The 17,924-nt window shown below is 32.8% G+C and overlaps 1 protein-coding gene across 3 annotated transcripts in view; it reads right to left on the bottom strand.

The window, feature by feature from the left end:
• The window catches only part of LOC127288336 (transcriptional activator cubitus interruptus), a 79,535-nt gene that overhangs the window by 21,569 nt on the left and 40,042 nt on the right, over positions 1-17,924 (bottom strand). Inside the window, exon 1 of one of the 3 annotated variants that reach the window (XM_051315730.1) lies at positions 16,087-16,552. The exons of the other annotated variants lie outside the window; for them this stretch is intronic. The gene's annotated coding sequence lies outside the window, so the exon portion shown is untranslated. Of the gene's footprint in view, positions 1-16,086; positions 16,553-17,924 lie in introns of those variants that run through there. 3 annotated transcript variants of the gene reach the window in all.

Raw genomic sequence — 17,924 nt, 5'->3', positions numbered from 1 at the left:
GGTGTGCATCAAAAAAGTGTTTTTGCAGTTCAGAAAAGACATATATTTTTTTCTCTCACGAAAATAGTTAGGCTAAAACAGTGGGAAATCTCGTAAAAATAGTAAAAAAAAATGCCGCTATGCGATAGATTTGAAAAGCAAACAATATAGTGGTGTACACCTACGTGTACATGTATACAAACACATAGTGCTGAAGGGACATGAGTCCCTGTAGGCAAAAAGAGGCAAATCAAGAAGGGGGGGGACGAGGGATGGTGTGCATGGCGACAACCCGCAGGAACGGGACTGCGCGAGTTTATCCGCCCACGTAATCTCGATCGTTCGCGTACCTTAACCCAGCGCACACACCATTGCTCTTATAGTTATCGCCTCGCTTGCCAATGTTCATGCAAGTTGTTGTTCGCGCACGCGAACCAAGTTTCTCATTTTTATACATGAAAAAAAAAAAAAAAAATTTCCCGCTTCATTGCGCATACCCCTTACTGTAATCTAAACTAATCTTAGACCTAACCTAACCTCAAAAAATTCCTCCTAATCCCAGATATCAGGATACTTCCGTCAAATACTAAATTATTACTGAAAATAAAAAAAAAAAAATCTCCCTTTTGTTGATGCCGAACTGACGGCAGCTGAGGCAGGTGTTTACGCCAAATTCGTGCACGGCTTTGAATTGACTAGAAAAGACGAATCAAGATGCCGGAGTGTACACCTTTAGCACCTGAGGTTCAAGGAGTTAAGTCTCCCTTTAAAAGAGAAAGAGAGAGAGAGAATACATAAACAAGGAGGCAAAGATAAAGAGAGAGAACCCGTATAGGAGGATTTATGAACGACCGAAACAGTCTGCGAACCCAAGAGTCCATAGTCCTCTCTCGCTTAACTTTATTTTACTTTTGTTTTTTAACCTTAGGACGCGCGAGTACCTGCAGCTGATCCTACGACTGTATATGTATATACATATATATATATATATATATATTTAGCCAGCCAACTTTACGACTCGACACTTTCTCGCGCTCCAGAATAAGAATTTGCAAACGCTCTTTTTGCCAAGGATCTCACGTTACCTAATATAATCACACTCGAATCCGATAATTTATTCGTGAAAAAAAATTTTCTTCTACACATGGGAAAATTGAATGCGGGTATAATCTACGTATAGGACAATTGTGTAAATTGAATGCATTTTTTTTCCCCTTCGATGAGGAGATTAAATTATCAATTATACGTTTTTGAAGATATAATTACAAATTATTCATTATGGGTAAGGAAAAAACTGTTTGTTATTGATGAAAACTTTAGCCGTTAATTATATATACAAATATACACTAAAAAAAAGCATATAAGGAAAACATTAATTGTCTATATTGTATTCATTTGAAAAGTTAGGACGTGAATATATATATACGTTCGGTCCATGAGAGCAGAAAAAAAAATGCCGCGGGGTAAATGAAGAGGGTGGGAACCGAAACGCCCACATTGGGTTCCAACCGATTCTTTCGACCCCCCGTGCATCGACAATATATCCCTCCCTCCCACCCCCCTTCCTCAACCCTTTTCCTTTTCTCTTCCCTCCCGACACCAACGAACTTACCACTCGATTAAGTTATTACGTTGTGCAGATAGAATCGGAACTCAATTCTTGTAGCCCCCTTAAGCATTAATATACGTTTGATGTTTTATGGTATACTTTTATATATATATATATATATATAGAAGGTCCGAAAGATAATCTTCCTCTAAAGTCAAACATGTAGTGAAATTTATTGAATTGATGATGAGAATGATGATATGCAGTAAATGAAACAAAAACAAAAAAAAAGATTTCACTAATCACGTCAATGATTTTGCTTAATTTGTATATGTAGAAGATAGTATAATTTCAATTATGGGTTTTTAATTTTAATTATAAATTAATTGTTCAGTTAAATTATTTAATGATTCATGAAAATAATTCACTTCACTTTTACTTTATTTTCAGTTGATTTTCACTTCATTTTTACTCCATTTTCACTTCACATCACTTTTACTCCATTTTTATTCAATTTTTACTTTATTTTCACTTTACTTTTACTCCTTGAAAAATCTATTTTCAATTATTTTCAAATAAATCAAAATACTTTGCATATATGCTTTTAGAAAATCTTACAAACTATTTTTATGTAACATCTTTTTTCAATTTTAACCCGAAAAAGGGTTATTTTGCAATTTTTTAAGAATTTTTTGATTTTTTCAATTTTTTATTATTATTTTTTATTATTTATTGTTGTTTTTTCAATTTTTAGTTAGTAACCTATAATATTGTGTCTAATTTTAAGTGTCATTAAAATCAAATGTTTTTAACTTAATAATTTTAACATTTCTTAATTTAAAACGAAACATCTTCTATTATATTAAGTTAACAAATTTCGAAAAACGACACCGACCCCGTGACCTTGACACCGTCCTTGAAAAATCTATTTTCAATTATTTTCAAATAAATCAAAATACTTTGCATATATGCTTTTAGAAAATCTTACAAACTATTTTTATGTAACATCTTTTTTCAATTTTAACCCGAAAAAGGGTTATTTTTCAATTTTAACCCGAAAAAGGGTTATTTTGCAATTTTTTAAGAATTTTTTGATTTTTTCAATTTTTTATTATTATTTTTTATTATTTATTGTTGTTTTTTCAATTTTTAGTTAGTAACCTATAATATTGTGTCTAATTTTAAGTGTCATTAAAATCAAATGTTTTTAACTTAATAATTTTAACATTTCTTAATTTAAAACGAAACATCTTCTATTATATTAAGTTAACAAATTTCGAAAAACGACACCGACCCCGTGACCTTGACACCGTCCTTGAAAAATCTATTTTCAATTATTTTCAAATAAATCAAAATACTTTGCATATATGCTTTTAGAAAATCTTACAAACTATTTTTATGTAACATCTTTTTTCAATTTTATGATAAATTTTATACAATATTAATAAGATATTAATTTAAAACATAAATTATAAATATAATATACAAAATCGCACCCAAGGACTAATTTCAATATTCTTTGTTCGAATTTATCTTAATTAATTACTGTATTTTATATTTTTCAATTATTGCCCATTGTTAAAATTAAATTTTCTCCTGTACTCCCTAAAATGTCCCACTAAAATTCTAACAAAATCCTAATTTCCCCGCGGATAAAACAATGTCCCATCATCCGTATCATATTTTGAATATCCCAACGAAAAATTCAAAACACAACAAAATTCTTTTTTTTCGATATCATTTAGTTCCCTTTTTTTTTCTTAAACTTTATCAAAAGCTCATATCGGATAAACAGGAACTGGTCTCAATTGTCACGAACAATGTGAGCGCAACCAATACCGTTTTACCATCGTGTGCCTCTGACTCGATAAATCTACAGAGATTGCACTTTATTTATTTTTTTTTTTTGTCAGAGATCGGATCATTTGATTCGAGAAAAAGAGAGAGAGAAATTTTTTTTCCTCAAAGGATGCTCACAAAGAAAATTTTTTAAAAGAATAATATTATAAATATAATGCAAAAAAAAAATGAGCAGAAGAGACGCATGTTGACAGGGTGAATGAGAGAGAGAGAGAGAGAGAGAGAGAGAGAGAGAGAGAGAGAGAGAGAGAGAGAGAGAGAGAGAGGAAACAAAAGTATGGAGAATGAGATGAAGGGCAATGTAACAAAGAGGGATGCGAGATAGGAATGCGCCATGCGTGGGTCTTTTGCCTCTCTTATAGAAATCGTGGGCCAGGACCGTGTCTCTATCAGGTATCATAAATAATTCTCAAGATAGGGCGCCTCTCTTTCTCTCCCTCATGGGGCGCTGCTATGATGTTTTTCACTCAACATATATATATATATATACATATCCCGTGAAGATTGTGTCATGATTCAACATTTTGCAAAAAAAAAATATTTAATTATTAATTTAATAAATAATATTAGAAAAAAATAAATGATTATAGAAAGTATAAACATTTTAATTGGATCTTTTTAATATCTTAGTCACAAATGACATTCCAAGTTGTTTTTTTTTTTTCGCGAAGTTAATTCCCAGCCAAGTATAATATTGAAATAAGAAATGGCAAAAATGGCACCCATCCGTAAAAATAAAATGACGAGTTGTGTGTAAAAAAATTAATGAGCAAGAGTGAATTTCCTGCAAGGCTAAAACAACATGTATAGGTTTTCCAACCATCGCCAGTATTTCCTTTTTGTGGTGCGTGTAATCGCATTTTTCTACCTTAACGTCGGCACCGGTCATTCATTCGTGTAATTACTCGCATGTACCGCAAGAAAAAGGGTATCTCGCACTTAGTACCACTAATTACTATACGGTCTTCTCTGCGGTTTTCTCTCTCACTCTTTCTATCTTGTGTTTGCTCCAGTCACCCTGCTTGGAAAAACTGTAACTTGGCGAGAGAGTGTCCAACAACCATATCGGTGTATGTGTGTATATATACCTGAATACACAAGGACAAGAGGACTAAAAGGAAGGTATAAAAGAAGAGGGAGAGAGAGAGAGAGAGAAAACGACTGCCGACGTACGTATAGAGTGTTTTATGCGAGTTTCAACGGGAGACAGAAACCGACTATGAGCCGGAGGTCTTTATTCCGATTCTGAAGGCGAATCACGTTCTCAACAGGGAAAGACACTGTCTCGTAACAAATATGTAACTCCCTTCGAATCTCTATATCCTTCTCTCTTTCTGTTATTTATACTTGAATACTATACCTCTGAATGACTATAAACCAATACTAAACCAAAAAAAAAAAAAACCCCGGTTTCTTTTCTTTATATATTTATCGATTCAAAATCAATTTTTCCATTCTGAATTCAATATACTTTTGAGCTTCCAACAATTCCCACTAGGCGTTCTGCCATCGTGAGTTGCCAATGACCCTATCTAAACGCAACTGCGCTTGCGCGAAAACAACTCTCTTATAGGTCGAAAAAAGCGCGCTTATACAAAATGCTTAACAATAAAAAAAAAAAGAAAGCAATATAAAAACATTTTCACTTCTGAATTTATCGTTTTTTATATTGCTTTCTTAACGTTTTCTTATTATTAACCATTTTATATAAACGCGCTTGTCTTCGCGCAAGCGCAGTTGCGTTTAGGTAGGGTCATTGGCAACTAACCTATAGCGGCCGTGTAATTTTCAATGTCACACAATCGTAAAAATATGTATATTAAAAACAAGTCAATCGTCTTTTTGACAAACACGAAACAACTGGGTTACCTTCGAAAAAATCTCCAGACAAAAGAATTAAAAATTTTTCGAATAAATATTTAGAGGAAAAAAAAAAAATAATACTGTCGGGTAAAAAAAAATGAGAATTGATTGATTGAATTATTTGATCAGAGAATTTAGGATAAGATCGAGGACTCTGCTGTGGTATGTATATATATGTGTATTTAGAGAGAAGGAACTGGTCAGACCAACAAAGAGATGTCTGCTCTCTTATGGTCGAAGCAGATTCCGTGTCGAGTGTCTGCGTGAGCGTCTCGCGTCACCATTTCTCTCTCTCTCTCTCTCTCTCTTTCTCTCTCTCTCTCTCTCGTGACTATATGTATTACATCCATATATGTGTGTGTGTATTCGTTTTTCGTTTGGAGGATTTTTATTCGCAAATGCCGAACTCTTTCCAAGTCAAAGATCATCAACTTGACCACAACCCGCGGCATATTATCATTGTGACCACATTCGGCCTTCTGATATATATATATATATATATATATATCTGTGTTAGATGGTGAACGGAGCCTGTTTGAAAGGCACGTCACGATTGAGACGTCGAGTAAACTCGTTCTCCAAAGCGGTTGGCTTCTGGGTTCTTCAACAGTATCCGAAAATTAACGCTTTCGATCATTTTCAAACCGGCTATTGATGTTTATATGGATTCATTTGCTTTTTATGCTGCGCGTCTCCCTTCATTCATTTCTTTTTTTCGTTTTTGTGTGCACTACTCGCTGGCTTACATATTTCAGTTTGTTTGCGATAAAAATCGGAAAGACTGTAATTATTAAGGAATTATAAATAAAAATATGTATACAAAGACGAAAGAAAAAATTTTACATTTTTAATTTTTTTAAACACAGAAAATCGATTGTGTAACTTTTCCCGAATCGTATATTATGGATTAGATTATCTCACAATGAGGATGGAAATATATTTCACAATCAATTTCATTCTCCTATATATTCCGAATTTTATATTGCACATTTAGAATTCTAAAATACTGCCAGTAGGCAAGATTATAAAATCCTGATCCAATTATTTCACTAGGATGAATCGTCTGTTATTCAGAAATCGTAAATTCCATTCTCCTGGATCTCTTTTTCCCTTTTTTTTTGAAATCCTGTAAGAGTTCGAAATTCCCTATTCTGCAATACCAGATTCCAACGTTACATATTCAGAATTCCATATGTTGGAATCAATTACAATTGGCATAGGATGATTATTCTACCAGTCAGGATTCTGAAATTCTAACATTTCTATACCCCGATATTCGTCAATCCCGAAGCTAATTATTCTATACATAATATAAAATTATAATTGTTGAAATATAATTCCAAATTCCTATCCCGGTATTCCTTTATCCTGTAGCTAATTATCATATATTTACAATCCTGGAATTTTAAAATTTTAAATCTGATATTCCACTATCCAGAATTTTTCTATCACACATTACAAATTTCATATTCCACTTTAAAGATCCTATAGAATTCCGCAGTTCACCATATCGGATCCCACAATTCCAATTATTTTACTATGCCGGATTCAATATTCCAAATTATTCCTTATTTACAGAATTCGTAAATTCCACATTTCGATATTCCAGATCCGTCATTCCTTAACCTATATTATTCCATTATCTGTCTCACATATTTATAGAATTCCGTATCTTACAATTAGATATCCCATTATCTGTAAGATTCTTTAATTCCATATTCTTTTATCTCGCACATTTCGTATTCCATATATATATTCTATCCCATTATTCTACATTCAGGATTCTGAAATTTCATAATTCCATCCGATTATTCCACATTCCAGATTCAAAAATTTCTTATTTCGCTTTAACGAATTCTGAATTTTTTAATCTGAATCCACTGATCCTACAAGACAAATTTTGATATTCACCACCCACTTGGAAAGATTCCCCGGAAAGTGCCTCCTGGAGATTCTATCAGAATTCCGCCGGAACTCCCAACGTAATTCCGTCGGAATTCCATTGGAGTTCCAAAGAATTTCCGATGGGATTCCAAAGGAATTAGGACTCTTAAAAATTTGGAAAAAGTTAATCAGAATTCCGTGGGAATCCCATCGGAAATTCTTTGGAACTCCGATGGAATTACGTTGGAAGTTCCGGCGGAATTCTGATAGAACCTCCAGGGAGCACTTTACGGGGAATCTTTCCAAGTGGGCATCCTGGATGTTATCATTCTATATATTTCGTAATAAAAGAGGAAAACGAAGGAATGTGAGATGATAAGATCCGAAATAGCGGAATTTGGAACGCCGAGAATTGTGAAATTCTAAATATGAAATGATAAGACTTGAATTGTGCCCACGTGAAAAGATTCCTAGGAAACTGCTCAAGGGAATTTCCGCTGGAATTCTTATTGGAAATTCCGACGGGATTCCGACTGGAATCGAAATTCCAACCGAAATTCCGTTGGAATTCCATCGGAATTTCCCAGGAGCACTTTCCTATGAATCTTTCCACACGTGGATGGAATCAGAAAATGTGGAATGGCGGAATTTCGGGATCCTGGATTTCAGAATCTTGAATGTATGTGATAATTGGATTCAAGAAATAGAATTCGCTATCCGAAATAACGGAATGGGCAATTTTTTGAATTCTGACCATACGAGATATGAAATTTAGGATGTTGAAATGAGTAATTTAACTATATCCTCAATATGCGATTATAGAATTTGAAATAAAGAATTGGCTATAGTAGAATGTAAAAATTCAAGATTCGTGATGGTGGCGAATTTCGTAAATCTGTATGTGAGAGATGATGAAATTCAGAATGTGGAATCGAAGAATATGAAATGGCGAAATTTTGCTATGTGCGGAATCCAGCACGACGGAATATGGAATTTCACTATCCCAAAAGTGTAATAATTATATATCGAGGAAATAAAATTCGGGATCCGGAAAATCGGAACGATAAATTTTGTAATTCCAAAAGTGAGATGGGGAAGAATTTAGAATATTTCAAAATGCGTGTAATTTGGCTATTCTCAATGTATAGGATGATGAGATTTGAAATGAGGAATTCGAAATAGTGGAATGGCGAAATTCGAAATGTATAGAATTTGTGATGGTGGAATTCCGTAATTCTGAATGTCAGATGATGGAATTCGGAATTTGATATCGAAGAATGTAGAATGGCAAAATTTCGGAACTCGAGATCCAAAAAATGACGGAATTTCCTAATCTTGCAGTTGTGATGATTAGGTCCAGGAAAAATAGAATTTGGGATCCGGGATAACAGTACGGGAAATTTAGGAATTCTAAAAGAGAGAGAGATGGCGAAGGATTAGGATGTCGAACAGTGAAATTTAGCTAACCTTAATTCCATGCATCCTTAAACACCCACTTGGAAAGATTCCCCGGAAAGTGCCCCCTGCAGGTTCTATCAGAATTCCGCCGAAACTTCCAACGTAATTCCGTCGGAATTCCATTGGAGTTCCAAAGAATTTTCGATGGGATTCCGACGGAATTCGGACTCTAAAAATTTTGAAAAAATCAATCGGAATTCCATCAGAATTCCGTCGGAATCCCATAGGAAATTCTTTGGAACTCCGACGGAATTACGTTGGAAGTTCCGGCGGAATTCTGATAGAACCTCCGAGGGGCACTTTCCAGGGAATCTTTCCAAGAGGGATACCACGAAATTAATTTCCCATTTCCAAAGGCTAATTCAACGTTTTGCATTAACACTATATATATATCATCAGTGAATTAAATCATTTATCATTTGAATTTAATTTACAAAGAAAATATACCCAAATATAATTAAATCCAAAAGATTAATTAAAAATTATTTACAATCTTTTGGATAAAGGAACAGTTTTATTTTCTAATATACCGAATAACGTTTACTTATAGTGCATATATTGCATAAATATAAAAAAATGTTAATAACCCCTTTTTGTGTAGAGGGTAAATGGATCGGATAATAAATCCTATTATCTCCCCCTTTTTCCGTTGGCTATCTCGTCAGTTGATTTGGCTTCTCGTCGTCATATATGCGTACATTAAGGAATTGCATGGAGCAACCTTGGTATAAAGCAATTGTTTGGCTTCCTATTTGATTGCTTAGCGCCAAGTCAGAAAGGTGGCACACGCCTTCTTTCATTGTTGTATATACATATTTTTTTTTGCCATTTGTTCTGATCCCTCTCTTGGTCCATATATATATATTGGTAAAGCAAAATAATTATATAAAAGGGTTATATGTCCTTATGATTTTGTCACGGATCAGTGAATCTTTTTCCACATCTTTAATAAAATCTGTTTTTTGATATGGAACTCGTGCCAATTGAATAAAAACAATCCCCCCTTGTTTCATCAACTTTAAATATTAATTCGACAATTGTTTTTTCTGTGTGTAATTTAAATGAAAAAAAACGATGCCTATTTTTGTTCCGCCTCGTGTCAACAATCATCCGCATACACTTCGATGAACCCTTTTAGATCAATTGAAAGGGTGCCAATTCGTGTCATTCGATTTTTTTCCACCTTTTATATTTAATAATACTCTCTCTTTCTCTCTCTCTCTCGACAAAAGTCAAAAACCACACAAAGAGAAGGAATAATGTCCCCTGTGTGTATATATATTTATACTTGAGATTGAAGCACGGTAACGATGTTTTTCTTCCAAGTCAGTCGAGTGCGAACGTATAAATAATCGAGCAATATAGTCGGGATTGCGCCCTGGCGCTCGTGCTGATATTTGCATACAATCCGCGACAAAAGGTACGGCAAATATTTTCAACGAGCAACAACAGGGGTTGCCCGATGGCCTCTTTCTCTCTCTCTCTCTCTCTCTCTTTCGTTTCTATAGTTCTTATCTGAAAGTATATAGAGTCGACTTGTTTTTTCCCTTTCAATGATCACTAAAGACTCGACAAAAATTCGAATAAAAAGAAAAAAAATAGAAAGAAAACACGGATGGAAGGATAATAAATAAATATATATGTGTACATATATAGTTTTAATACTAGAGCAGAAGAAACCTTACGAATATATCCCTTTTTGTCCTAAGGGTTCAATTATGAATAAAATTTATTTACTAATCACCCTTTTCGAAACCTGATATTCAGCGAGTAAAAAAAAATCCTAAAATTATTAATTACAATTCTTATAATTTAAGGGGAAAAAAAATTTCCGTTTCCATAATTTCTGTATAAATTCATAGTGAATTTAGATTAGAGAGTGAATTTTCAATTTACAAGATGCAGTTTTGTCGAAGCTGATGAAGTCGCGCGAAAGATCTTATATATACATATATATATATATATAGAAGGGAAGAGGAGACGATGAAGAAATTACGTAGTTGGATCTCTTAATTCTGACGAGACAAGTTTGATCCAACCCACTATTGGGAGGGATAAGGGGAGAGATGAGAGTTGAGTTTATATATACTGAAGAATTATATTCTAGTCTCGCGGTCCTTTATTTCCCTTTGGTCTGATGTGGTGGCGAAGCCAAGAAGAGAGAATATATACCTTTTGCCCAAGAGTGGGATAGAGCCTACGGGGCCTATAGGACAACCTATAATTATCTTTACTAAACTAGAATCTTCATGATTACATGTTTCATCCTCTCGCGCTTTCCCAGGTGCATGATGGTTTGCTAGCTCGTGCGACTCTACACTTCTTTGCGTATACAAGGGGGTGTCGCGATGGATATTGTAGCAAACACATCGTTTTTTTTTTTTTTTTTTTTTCTTTTTTCAAGTGGAACAAAGTCATCTTCGTTTATACTTGAGAGAATTTAGTCGAGAATGGAAACAATTTGGAGACGAAATTGAAATATAAAGTAACTTTTACTATTTACAAAGTAAAATTTAAAACGCTCATTTTTGATTTTTACTATGGAAGTATATAAAACATTACAACCTAAAATAGTAACTCCGGGAATAGTAAGAAAAAATAGTATTTTAGTATAAATATTGACAGAAATGAGTGAAAATCACGGAGAGCTTAGGATTTACTTTGAAAGAAGTAAAAAGTTACTTTGTATTGTTTTTTTCTATCCTATCCAATCCTATCTTTTTTTATAGTATCCAATCCTATATTATCCTATATTTTTTTTATAGTATCCAATCCTATATTATCCTATATTTTTTTTATAGTATCCAATCGTATACTATCCTATCTTCTTTTTATACTATCCAATTCTATATTATCCTATCTTTTCCTATTTTATCATATTGTGTCCATATGTAATATTTAATCCTATTAAGTCCTATTAATTTAATCCTAAAAATCCAGAATTTTCATAAGGAAAAAAAGAGAAAAAATGTACGAATTTAAAAAAAAAATTTTTTGAAACAGATATTGTTTCCTGGAATATTTTTTTGTATACAGAACACCTCTACAAGAGGTTCAATAATTACTGACTTTAGGGCATGGTTGTTGTTATTATTATTCTACACCCTGAAGGTCTGTAAAGTAGAACCACTTTTTTTTTGAAAATTAAACACTAAATTCTTAGTACGTATAATTTTTTTTTATCTTTTGAAAAATGTTTTGACATCTATAGATGTTTATTTCATTTTTTTTTTCATTTTATTGAGTTTTATTCTGAAAATTTTTTTTTTAACTTCTTCTTTGGAGAATGATCTAATATTATTTAGGTTTTAATTAAATTTTTTTTTTATACTCAATTTTTAAAAAAATTTTGAATTCAGTAAAAAAAAAAATTTAGCGCCCAGAGCGACTATAACTGAACGTGTTTTTTAGCAGCAGCTGCTTGTTCCTTTCTTTCTTAAAATGACTACGCGCGAGACATCATCATCATAATTTTATAAATTTTCAAGACGAACACACACATATATATAGATGTCGATAATTTCTATATACAAACATAATTTACACCGTATAGGTATAATTTTCCAAATGATTAAATTGTTAAATAAAATGAAGGGCTTTCGTCTGTCCAATAAAGTTGCGCGCGGCTAATTATCAACAAGCGAACGAAAGGCATGCGCATATTTATCAAATGCACTTAACTTAATAGTGATAATAATACTGTATGTATCTTTCACGCTTATTGTTAATTATGCCGTGACTTCTTTATAACACGCGGTATAACCTCAAGTACACAGTATATATTTTATGAATAAATTATATATCCCGAAGAATATATATATATATATATATATATTATTAAATTTATATATTATTAAATTTATATATTATATTTAAAACATTGATCGATTGGCTAGAAAGTAATTAGCGTTATATTAACCATACAGAGTGATTTTATGCTCCGGATACCCTAAAAAAAAAATTTTTTTTAGTTCCACTTTTTTCTTGTTTAAAAAACGAAAAAAAATGAGATTAAAAAAAATTTCTATAGGGTGTCCGGAATATAAGAATCTGTATAAATATTAATATTTTTTTTAACGATATTTGATACAATTATTATTTTTGTCCTGTTCTTGTTTATAATGGTGTCACTATATAAACTCATTCACCGTTATTGTGTATATATCTGTACCACATGCCGATTACTGTGCGCTATCTTGAGCCTTCTGATCCTGTCTATTGATCTTTAATCAGATCGTTTCGCTTATATGCAACTTCACACGTCACATTTAATCGAGAAATTCAATATTATAATATTAAAGCAATTAAGTTCAGGTGGTCGCAATGTTTTTTATTTTCCTTTCAAATTCCCTCTAAGAAATAAAATCTATATATTAGTTTTTTGCTGAAATATTTCTGCGCGCATGCATTGGATTAATTTTTAGACGAAAATAGAATTTTTGTGTATTCACAACATAACCTAGAAAAAATTTTTTTTTGGCGTCTCTGCACATTTTTAAAGTTAGGTTATGTAAATTAAATCTTTTTTTCAACCTAACCTAAAAGAAGTGTATAATAATTTCTAACTTTCTAGACTTACTATACTTTTTAGGTTATGCTAATTAAATTAGAGATTTTCGTAACCTAACCTTAAAGAATTTCTAAGAGTTACAAACTATTTTTAGAATTAGGTGTTACGAATTAAATCAGTTTTTTCGCTAACTTAACCTAAAAGAATTGTATAATAACTTTCAAGAGTTACTACACTTTGTAGCTCGTTTTGTAGGTTATTTTTTTAAAGTTAGGTTTTGCAAACTAAATAACGAGGTTTTCGCACCATAACCTAAAATAACGTCTTTGAATTACTGTAAATTTTCAAGGTGTGATTATTTAAATTAAAGCAAATGTTTTAGCAAACTAACCTAAAAAAAAGTGTATAATAACTCCTAAGAGTGTCTACACTTTTTTTAAGGTTAGGTTACGCAAGCTGTCACAGACGATTTTTCACTTACCGACCGAGACTCCTCTGTAAGTTACACAACAAACCACTCGGTCGGTAATAATCAATCTTAATTGGTTAATTAGAATCAATTTTCCCAAAGAATAGCCGCAATCGCACGATTCAGAGACACTTCTCAGCGACTTCATAAAAAAAAAACAATTTTGTTGAATGGAGAAGATTTTTGAAATATTTCAAACTACAATACAGTTTATTGTTGTTTTTCTGTCTTTTGTGAAACATTTTTATTTTTTCAATAAGGTTTTTGCAAAGATGTATTGTAAACTTTCCTTGAACTCAAAATGAACCCTTTTACAATAAACTTTTGAATGATGAAGGTATTCTTTCTCTCTCTCTCTCTCGTTTTTTCTTTCTTTCTCTCTTGAGGAGAAAACATCAAGTTCTCAAAAGTCGTTTTTTTCCACGCTCTCGACACGCGGACCATGAGGCAGACAGTGGTTACCGTGCTCTGCCGTGCTATGCGTCATTATCGGACAACGAACGCAATGAAACGAGGGAACTGGTTCTCGGTGTGTTATGTTCGCTCGTACGTTCGTTTGCCCTGCGCTCGTGCGCGCCTTCATACAATTGTCTTATATATATATATATATATATATATATATACCCCTTTATAAACTTGCTATGTTTGATCAAGTAAATAACTCGCGAGAAAATAATCTTAACCACAATTTTATCGAGAAAAAAAATAAATACTTTTCGGTATTTTTTTTTTTTTTTTTTTTTTTTTTTTTGAAGAAAATTAATTTCAATTTTAGGTATTTTTTTAATACTACTAAAAAGAAGACGAACTCAAATTAAGTTGGTATAATTTAATTAATAATTTAATTTTTAATTCAAAAATTATAATGGGAGTGTGTTTTTAGTACGATTCACTCGCGCATAATCTTAGCGCAACGCATGCGTACTAATTCGGGTTCCTTCGGCCGCAGCCGACTACTGTCGGACATGTCCGAGCAATTCCGAAGTTTAATCGGCTTAACGAATGTTCTTCAGGTTATGTTTCTCGCAAAATCTAATTTATATTTTTAATTCTTTTTTAATCATTCTTTTTATTTTTCAATATTTATTTATTCAAAATTATTATTTTACTTTTTACTTATTATTATTTTTTTTTACGAGGGAAGTGGAAAATCTGCATAATCTTTGGTATTCAAGGGTTTTGCATTATAATTATCCAATAATAATAATTATTATTATTCCTCTATCAGGGATGAAATTAATCAGAATTAAAACCCTCGTGGCTAGAAATATTTTTTTACTAGAAAAAATTTTCAAATTTTATAATTTATATTACACATAACCATGAAAAGCCGATCAAAGCCGATTTCTACCGAATTTACCCGAAGCTACATTTCACTATACCATAAGTCCCTAAGCAATCATTAGTTCCTAGAAATCTCACCAAATCTTCCTAATGTCAAAATCTTACATTTATGATTCCTTTTTTTCTTGATAGAAGATTAACATAATTTGCAATTTCAATAATATGTTGAAAAAATTACTTTTTGAACACAAAGAAGACTATTTATTTTTTGTTCAAAATTCTCTCAAAAAAAAAAAAGAAAAAAGAACTTAATGACTGCGGTATAGAACGGTAGAAATTGACTTAAAGGCGAAGAAATTGGGTTCTAAGCCTCTGGAATATTCAATACGTAACGATTTATTTATTATTATTTTTTTTTTCTGAATGTAAACCTCACACATTCCGCGCCATTAATAAAAGCTTAAGTTATAACTTATTATAAGAAGATGTTGTTGACTTTTAAGAAGCCGCGCGTTCATCTCCATGACAATAATAAAGATATTTCTTCGAAAGTCCTCTCTTTTAAAGATATACTTCCAGTTTCCACTCTCTAAAAATCGAGGGAAAGAATTAGGATCTTGGCACGTCGTACCGTTAACACAGCATTTCAAACGCAGGTGAAGAGCGGAAATATGGGAAAAAAAAAAAAAAAATTTTTCAAACCCATACCTGACACTAAAGGAGAGTTAATTTAGACCCTTGGGGTCTTCTAATTCATTGTGAAATTAGGACTCACCTTGAGAGTAAGCAAGAAGGTAAAAGAAGCTCTTCACATCTTTTGCCGGTTGAAGAGGAGAAAGCTTTTTTCTTCCCTCTTCGTTTTCCACGAAAATTTTTAATTGATATTCAGGAATGTGAGACTAAAAAAATTATTTTCTTCTTTGTGAAAATAAAAATATTTTCTTTTGGAAAAAAGAAATCACTGATTGTATTATAGGTTAAATAATCAATGATTTCATTTAATGGAGAAAAACGATGAATGATTGAGTTTTAGAATCACGTGGTTTGTACGGCGGCATATCACGTTGCATCACGTCTTTCTCTCTCTCTCTTTCTGTTTGAGCTGATCGATGATTGCCTCGCGGTTCTCACGTCCCTCCAATCATACACGATTGGCTCAATCCACGCTTTCCCACTAACCACTTCATCAAAACGTCTCCCTTTTAAATAAAACGGCTTTTGATTACACACCTTGTACCTTGTTGTTATTCGCTCTTATTCCTCTATCCCCTCTCCATATTCTTCTACAGGTTCTGCTTCTTGGACAGTACTAGAGTTGAGAGCCCTTTTTTTCCCTCTCTCTCGGTGTGTGTTTCTTTTTCTTACAGAGACGGATTCACATTTAAGAAAATAACTAAATTAGGAAAAAATAATTCGCTAAAGAGTCAATAATAGAGAGAGAGAAAGAGATTTATGCCAATGGAAGATTAGGTGATGGAAGATAAAAAAATAGGATAATTTAAGTCACGTGTTTAAAATCACTCCACATATATATCCAATGATGAATTAAAAATGTTTTTCCAATTTATTGGCAATTGGCAACAGACACGTGAGAGTTGAGGTCAAAATAATGTTCTTTAGTGTTGACTTGAAGCGCGTCGGAACACAACTGAAGAGCGGTAGGACCACCCAGCCGGGCGAGGGCCCCTGCCACACAACAACGAATACAGTCGTTGTATAGAGGACTATGCCGTGCAAGGACTCCCACTACCATTCTGAAGACTGAACCTGCAAACACCATAACCCTGATCGTACCGCGGACTCTAGCAGGTGCCTCAATGTCTTACTCTGGGGATGGAAGATTGGTTTGGCAAAAGGGAAGGACGGTAGGATGCGAAGAAAGAAATAGAGAGAGAGAGAGAAGGAGAGTAGAACCGAAACGTGGATTATATAAGTGCGAGTGAGAAAGATAAAAGGGACAAGGAGAAAACGATTCTTGTTTACTGTTTGGAGAAGGAGATACAAGATGAAAACAAACAGAAAAGAAAAAATGTAACAGCGAAGAAGAAAAAATAATCTGGAACAACATCATAGAAAACTAATGAAGTCATATGGGAATGTCTTCTAATTTCTTGATTATTATTTGTGGAATTAGATTCGGATTCCTAGGGACGTTCAGTGGGTTTAAATATTAGGAGATCTTCTAATGCTTTAATTTTCATTTGTGGAAATTCTGAATTACAAACAAAACGGTTTTAGCTAAACAACATTTGGATATCAGTGTACTAACAACATTCAGATACCGATGTGCTATTGGGAAGACCAGTAAATATGTCTTCTAATTTCTTGATTATTATTTGTGGAATTAGATTCAGATTCCTAGGGACCGGACGTCCAGTGGGTTTAAATATTAGGAGATCTTCTAATGCTTTAGTTCTCATTTGTGGAAATTCTGAATTACAAACAAAAATCGTTTTAGCTAAACAACATTTGGATATCAGTGTACTCACAACATTCAGATACCGATGTGCTATTGGGAAGACCAGTAAATTTGGAAATTAGAAGGTTTTATTTATCGTTAGTAAAATTATCTCATCGCAAATTCTGAATTACAAACAGATTCGTTTTTGCTAACAATAACATTCGGAGATTAATGTATACCAAAGGAAGTCCAGTGGATTTTAGGGATTAGGAGATCTCCGAATTCGGATACTTATATGTTCTAGGGAAGAGATCAGTGGATTCGGAAATTGTGACGTCTTCTAATGTTTTAGATATCATTTGTGAAATTATATCGCAAATACTAAATCGCTAAATTAAAAACGTTTTAGCTAACTTTCGGAGATCAATGTTCTAAGGAAAGTCCAGTGGCTTTTGGAAATTGGATGATCTTCTAACGTCTTAGTTGTCATTAGTGTAATTAAATCTTCGCAAATTTTGCATTGCCAGTCCAGTCGCATTTGGAAATTAGAAAGTCTTCTAATGTTATAGTTATCATTAGTGGAATTAGATCATCGCAAATTCTGAATTTGAATTACTAACTAAAACGTTTTCGTTAACAGGATTAGGATATCAAATGCTCTAACAAT

The sequence above is a fragment of the Leptopilina boulardi genome, unplaced genomic scaffold (assembly GCF_019393585.1).
Source record: "Leptopilina boulardi isolate dan_hultmark-lab unplaced genomic scaffold, ZJU_Lbou_2.1 LbouV2_384, whole genome shotgun sequence".
NCBI classification, from domain to species: domain Eukaryota; kingdom Metazoa; phylum Arthropoda; class Insecta; order Hymenoptera; family Figitidae; genus Leptopilina; species Leptopilina boulardi.
This window is presented reverse-complemented; position numbering and strand designations above follow the sequence as displayed.